Source organism: Pinus tabuliformis, chromosome 2_1 (genome assembly GCF_031772625.1).
Source record: "Pinus tabuliformis cultivar Carrire ecotype Pingquan chromosome 2_1, CPIR1, whole genome shotgun sequence".
Lineage (NCBI taxonomy): Eukaryota > Viridiplantae > Streptophyta > Pinopsida > Pinales > Pinaceae > Pinus > Pinus tabuliformis.
In genome coordinates, this window is record NC_142299.1 from 704,683,211 (window position 1) to 704,691,483 (window position 8,273).

Below are 8,273 nucleotides of genomic sequence, written 5' to 3' on the forward strand. Positions count from 1 at the left end.
GTATGACAAACAATACAATGCAATAACTTGAAAGTGCATGGATGGAAGCTTCAATTCACAGTTTTTTCACCTTTGTGGCCTCTTTATCCGCGACCTGGGAAGGGAGGCGGACTTTTTGGGTCGACTCCCGATTAAATCGGGAGTATAAGGAAAAAATCGCGATTTTTTCCTTTGTGAAAAAGTCGCCGAAAAGTCGGGGGATTAAATCGTTTAGTTCAAAAAATCGCATTTTTAGGATTAAATCGGGATTTTTTGCAGACTTTTTCCACACTGGCTACTACACAAGATAACTCGTGTAGTGGCATGTTACCATGAGCACTATGATTAGAATACTAGGAGCCTTATCGCCATATTTGCATGTATATTGTTGGATATGATAGGTCATGTGGCCATATGTGTCTTGAGCACAAATTTTGTAAAACCAAACATTTTATATATATACAACTATCTTCATTGTTTCTTATGTTTCTATTCTCTTTTAATTGATGTGATGTGCATTGAAATTGTTTACATGTGTCGCAAATTTCTATCTAAAACATGATTAGCCAATGCATATGTCAATGTATTTAGATTTATAGAAATGTGTTGATATTGGATTAAATAAAAGTGTCTTTCTAGAAGGTTAACCCTTAAGAACATGCGAAGCATGGTTGGGCTTCTAACTGAATAGAAATTAGTCAATTGCAATACTACAAGTTGTGAGTCTAATATGATAACTATATAGTGCATACCATGTAAAATGACATCAAACAATAGATCAATCATTGCATTATACTCAACGATGTTATTGGTAGAGAAATTGATGCAAATCCCTTGTAGACTAACTAACTCTCCATTTGGAGAAAATATAGCCCACATTGTGGAAGATAGGTTTTGAGTACTATGAATATCACCATTAGCATAACCAACATGTGGTTCTAAGGATGATGACATCTGCAAACCAAATGTAATGGGATTAGCATAAACCAAAGGAAACTCTGAAGGGAGACATTGCAAACACACTCAACACACCTATATACAACATGTACAAAGTGAACTATGTAAAAGTAAAACAATATTTCTTAAGGTACAACCCATTTCTAGGTTGCGCCAGTGGAACTCCATCAAAATTTACTAGCCCATAGCCCCCTTTAGCAAAAACACGTTTTACAATATATGGACCTAGACACATTTTCTCAAACTTTCCTGACCCTAATTTATCACTCTTGATCATAAAGCAAGACAAGGTATCCTTCTAATAAGACATGAGGCTTGACACTCTCGTCATATTGCACCTTAATACATTTCTTATGTGCTTCATTAACCAAAGCAGCATCACGTTAGGTCTCATTTAAGCACATCAATTGTAAGAGGCGTTCCTCTTCTACATAAGTGGCAGGAATAAGTCCTATAGCAAGTTTCAGTGACGAAATTTCAAATTAAATCAAAAGGATATCTTCCAAATAATAAACCAATTGAAACAGTCTAAATACAGTAGCAGTCCTAATGGAGGCTTAGTATGCCCACAAGGCAGCAAAAAAAATCTAATGCTAATCCAATTTATGGACCCATATCATACATTGAAGCATAGTTTTTAGAAATTTATTGATAGCCTCAACTTGTCTGTTTGCTTGAGGATAGTAGGGAGTGGAACTTTCATGGGAACTTCACAACTTGGTAGTTAGTTTGGACATAATGTGATTGCAGAAATGTTTTCCATGGTCGGTAAATATGGCTTTCGGAAAACCAAATCATGCAATAACATGGTTGAACAAAAAATAAGCACTTGTTTCGCTCGTATTGTTAAATGTAGGCATCACCTCAACACACTTGGTAAAGTAATCAACCACCACAATGATATAGTCATGCCCCTGGTCAAGTGAGGGTTACATGTCACGAAATTGATACCCCATTTCACAAAAAGACCTACAGTGATAACATGATGCAAAGGTGTGGGCATAGAATGGGTTTTACAGTCATAAATCTGGCATGCATAGCACTTTTGGACAATGAAAATAAAATCGTGAAGATGGTGGGTTGAAAGTGACCAACATGCAGGATTTTTTGTGCAGTGGCATAACCAGATAAATGACTTCCACATGTCCCCGAGTGGCATTCATTCAGGACTTTCTTAGTCTCCTGATGGGTGAGGCACCTTTGGAAAACCGTATCGATACCATGGTGATAGAGAGTTTCTCCAATGTTGATGTAATCCTTGGCTTGATATAAAAAACCATCGCTACTCAGAGTGAGAGTTATTAGACTGGAAACTCTGGGTCTAGAGATATACAAGAATGTTCCATACCATGGGTCAAATGACAAGATTAGAAACAACGACCTATCTAGAACAAAATTTTCAAATGAGGATTTAGAATCATTAGAGGGAAGGTTGCAGATCAGCTTAACAAAAGCTAAGGATTTCTTTGGCTTGGATTTGATGAATTCCAGCTCAAACTCCTACAGGATAATGATCCATTTTGTGTACTTTCCCTCGAGAAATTGACGTGACAAAATGTCTATCATAGGGTTGCAATCTGAAACGACCATAGTTTTCTGGAGCTAGAAATAGTGGCAGAACCTTTGGACATCTTGGAAAACCACCAAATCTAACTTTTCGACGTGAATGTACTTAGTAGATAGGATGCTCAGTCCCCACATCATCCTCTTGGACCAATACCATCACAATGGTAATAACTACAATGATGAGATATAAGAAATAATTGTGCTGATAATTCATGGGATATAACAAAGATGCACAAATTAGTGCATCTTCCAAGGCATTGAACACATTTTGAGTAGCGTTGTCCCAATGGAAGGGAACGCCTTTCTTTAATAGGTGATTGAATCCTTTGGTGAACTCAGGGTAGTTAGGGAAAAACCTCGATAGAAAGTTATCCTTCCCTTGGAGTTGTTGAAGTTGAGGAAGGGAAGAAGGAGTAGGCAAATCGATGACAGCCTAAAATTTCAGAGGATCAATACAAATCCCATGTTTTGAAACAACAAAACCAAGAAGCCAGTCAAAGCTAATGAAAAACACACATTTGTGAGGATTGAGTCGAATATTTTAATGTCTACATCATATAAAGATGTCCCTAAGATGCATCAGGTGATCAACCTGATGTTTCGAGTGAGTAGGCAGGTCATCCAAATAAGGTTGCATGATGTGTTTGATGTCATGGAAGGCATAATTCATCGCCCTATGAAACATAGCCCCAACATTCTTTATTACAAAAAGGAGTCTCTAGTATGCAAACATGCCCCAGGGACAAATTGAATGAAGTTTTAGGTTTGTCCACTAGGAGAATGTTGATCTGATTATAGCCAGAGAAACCATCGACAAACAAATAGATCTCACAACCAACACAGTAATCAACAATCCGATTCATGAATAGTGTGGGATAATTATCCTTCAGACAAGCACGATTTATGTCCCTATAATCGGCACATACACAAACTTTTCCCAGTTTCTTCATGATTAGAACATTGTTTGACACCCCATCAGTCAAAGGTACTGGGTAGATGAAACCAATGTGCATAAATTTTTCAACTTTGGATTTAATCATGTCAACCTTCTTTGTATAGAACAGATGGAGGCATTGTTGAACTAGTTTAGCATCAGGATACATTTTTATTTCATGCACCATAATGTTTGGATCGATTCCTGACATTTCCTCATAAGAACAGACGAAGACATATCGAAACTTTGGAATAGGGATTTATAATTCTTAATCCCATCTAGAGAGTAATATTGCCAACATGTAGATTCTCGACAATGTAGGGTTTAATTGAGATATCAAGAAGGATAGTCTCTTCAATATTCGACAAGTTTTTGTCATAATTGACTTTGTGAATGGATACGAAATTAGTAGAAAACTTAACGATATTGGGTTGATAAAAGTCATTAATGTTATCCTCGATGGAATCCGGCAAGGAGAAACAATGGTGATGATCATTCCATGACGCATCATCTGGCATCATGATCACCATGATGCTCTCATCGATAGGGAATATGCGAGAGAAAGGATCAAAAGATGTGCCATAATCCAATGAGTGATCGACCCAATTAATCAAAGAGGAAATATTAGAATGAGTCGGAAAAGAGAAATGAATGGCTTCAAAATCAAGCTTGATGGGGCCAAGCAGCATACAATTTCAAAACTATCGATGTTAGTCTCATCTAGTACTATGTAAGGATCAATTGGAATAGTAGTAGAAGATATTATATTGATATAGGCAACCAAATGAGAGTTGTCAAGAAGTGAAGGAGGAGGAAGCGAAAAGGTTCCCATGAGAGAGGAGTCTTTAAGAAGTCCAACCCTGACATTCTGGTAAGGGTGTAGAGTTTCCCCTAAGAGAGGGACACTTCTAGTAACTGGATAATTAGAGGAAACTAATGTGAGTTGATCGATGGTTACAATACCGACTTTATGAGGAAAGACGATCATTCATAAATAAGTCAAAACAACAACAACCATGGCATAAACCCATGTCTGATCCAATAGAAGGTGATAATCAAGTGGTCTGTCTATAACTTCAACTTCTATGGATACATATTTACCTCCTAATTCAACTTGTAAGGAATTCAAAATTCCATAAGGTTTATAAGTTCTTCCTTCAAAATTCTTCAAGGTGGTCGGTGCCTGACTTAATTGAGGAGAACCAATGGCCTTCCAACAAGACAAAAAAATAATGAAGGTTGAGGCTCTGTCGTCCATAATAGGATGGATGTTCTTACTGCGAACGTCAACCTGGATCATAAAAGCTAACTGAGTCGGAAGTCGGGGTGAATATTTCTCATGGTTAAAAACGACTAGGTTGGAATATGAAGGATCGATACATCAAATCACAAAAAGCAAAGCCTTTTTCTGGGCAGGGAAGTTTTGCAACACCTAGAGAGTGGACATAGCTAGTGGAGACTACGCCAAGTCCTCAACTATGTTATAATTTTGAGCATATCTCATGTGAGGGTTAAAATAAGATTTATGGATAATGCCCTTCGGAGGCTTAATGGTCAATTCTGTAGGAATTGTAAGAGGAGTAGGATCCAATGGAGATGTCACTGAATTGGTAGGTTGATCAGTAGCCTATCCATTTACGGGATTCACATTACCATAGTCTTTACTTTGGGTGGCCACCATAACATCAATTTTTGACTTAGAGGAGGAAATCATAAAAACCAAGTAAGAGGTAGTAAGGTCCCGAGCAACCATATAAGTCTCCTTCTTTGGAAATGGATCCATCAACAATGTGGGTGAAGTAGAAGATTTGAGAAATTGGTTCACTTACGCTTGGTGGGGACAGTCATGAGTGAAGTGCTCCTAATTACAAATCAAACATGGGTAACGATGTTTCTATTTTTCGTCAAAAGACTGATTGCTTTATATATCTTGTGGGGGAGAATCTTTCTTCTTCTTACCTTTTACTTTCTTCTTACTTCCTGGTCGTTGCTGAGATTTACCTTTATCAGAATGAATGACATTGATGTTAGAACTAGAAGCCGTGGGAATTTTGGATGGAGGGTTTTGGGTAGTTGCGGTAAGAGCAACACCTGATGGTTTGCTCATCAACTATGAACTGGAAGAACCAATCACACCATGAACAACATGAGATTCTTTATGAGGAGGCTGAGGAACAATGTTTGAAGGACTCAGAGTGTTTGGTATCTTATCATAAATTGTGCCATATTGGGTATAAACGAGATCCAAATATTTTGCTTGAGCAATCACTTGCTCTTCGGTCACAAATCCACCTATAGCTATGTCTTCTATTATAAGTAACAACATAGACTTAGTAAACCATTCCACTAACCACTGATCAGGAACATATGTTTTAACTAATCAACGATGGTGTCGCCACTCATGAATATGATAAGAAATTCGAGTGAAATCATATTGTTTGAAATTGTTCAAAAGTTCCATTCCAATCTCATATCGATGGTAATTGGAAATGTGTGAGGAAGGTGGTAGCTAAGGAACTAAAATTGTTGAACGAAGCTCTCAGTGATTCAATATAACATTTAGTTGTTGTACTAGTAAGAGTGCATTGGAAAAGACGTAATCAGATAGAATCATCATTAAGGGAGTTCAAAGAACACCACAAATGATAAGTCATGACGTGCGTCGATGGGTCTTCTCTAGGATTCCCATTGAATTTTGGGATATCAAAAGGCAATTTCGTAGGAATTATCAACCACCAAGGCGAGTGAACAATAGGATAGTTGGTGAGCCAAGTCAAATCTGGTAATTCAAGAGTCACCACAAATGGAAACTGCTGATTAAAATCCGGTGGAGGATAACCTAGATAAGGCAAGATGACCTAAGCAACATGTATCTGTGGTCTATGATAGGGAGGGTTTTCATAAAGAGAAATTTGGGAACCAAAATAGGGAGGATTTTGATAACCAACATGCACATAACCTTATTTTCCAACTCCAGGATAACCATGTAAATGTTGGAATGGATAGGTTTGGATTTGATGACCTTGATAAGGCACTTGAGGAATACCCTGATAAGGTTGATATTTTTGCCATGTGGCATTTTGCATCATCCCATCATAAGGTGGATTCGATTGATGTTGTGTCATACCATACACAATCTGTCCTATCAAAATTTGAGGAACACCTTGTCCAAGTGGTTGATACTATAAGGTACCTTATGAAGGTTGGGTAAGTGGAACCTAGGAGGTACCTGATACCAATGGAATAGGTTGAGTCACAATTTCAACCTATAAAGGTTGGACTACATTAATTTGAGCTTGTTGAGGCACATATTGATAAGTAGGAACTTGGGATGTAGACGACATAGGTTGAGAATTCAAATATGGATCCATAACCGAACCACGTTGGATAGGAAAAGTAGGTTTCCAAACATTAGCGGCCATCCCAAGATATGGAGGATTAAAACAAGGTTGAGCACCAATCTGAGGTATACCAAAAATAGGTTACGTGGAGGAAACTACCCCTAAGGTGTAGGGTACCTAACATAAGGAGATTTAGGTTGTTGAAGATATCCATGGCCACTAACATAAGGGCCAACTTGTTGTTCAATTGTAGGTGTAGGTGAAGGAGAAGAAGAAGGTTGCATAACACTCATTAGAGAAGTGCCCGTTGGAATTCTAGAAGTTACATGGTAAAGGTCCATGTTACTGGATGTTGCAGCAAATAAGGTACCAGATAACGATTGATAACTAGGTGGGAAGAACAAGCCACCATGTAGATGTGCCTCTGGAGATGTCACAAACATGAATGAGGAAGCAGCATTTGGTGTCTCAGTCATGGTTAATGGTCCCAAAGATGATTGCTGTGAAAAAATCATGGGTGAAATGAAAGGAAAAGAACCAGTTATAGGAGCTTGTGATGAAGTTTGAGGAGGAGGAAGAGGGACAAGGTTCTTCTTGTGGGACCTCCTTAATACTCACAAGACCAGGTGTAAGAGGTTCACTGCCAGGTCGAAGATGTATAGTTTGTGGTTGTGTCTGAGATAAAGGAAGAGAAAGGGAAGGTCCTAAAGTAGCAGGTGAATATGGCTGAGTTACCTCAGGTTGAATAACCTTAGGTAACAAAATCTCTGATTCATTAAATTTAGGCTCAATAACCCCAAGCAATAAGGTCTCATGTACTTTTGTTTTGATTGTGTCAAATTCACCAACAAGATAAGATGTAATCCCGGGCTCAGTACTCAAAGGGAAAGATGATTATGGTTGATCAATTTCAGGAGGAGGATTAGAAGTAGTCCCAAAGTTCCAGATTCGGTAGTTTGTGTTTTCTTATGTTTTTGATGATGGCTAGGAATTTCCTCTAGTGGAAGAGGAGGCTTATTTTTCATTCTACACAAATGAAGAAGTGGGGGATCTTGTTCTTCCAAGTTGGATTAATAAATTTAAGAAATTAAAAACAAAAACAAAACAAAAAAGGGTAATCTAGGCAAATGGTTTTCCAAGAAACCATGAACTACAATATACGCCTTGGAGAACCAACAACTTAACATGTGTGCCAGCAATCTCCCCAAATGTTGTGTTCAGTGTATCATGGTATACAAGGCGATCAACTCAGTTACCTATGGTGAGGATAGTAACTTATGGTGTACTTCCAAAATATACTCAAGGGTACGTGGAAGTGCATTCCAAGGTAGTGTTGTCTAATGCATAACTATTTGGTGAGAGTGTTCCCATATACTTTCCATGCGTGGAGCACCATCCGATATACTCGAACGTACGTGGAGAACAATCTGATGCACTTATGTACGTGGAACGAGATTTCACCCTGGTATGCAGCGTTGGAAAGAAACAACAACTCC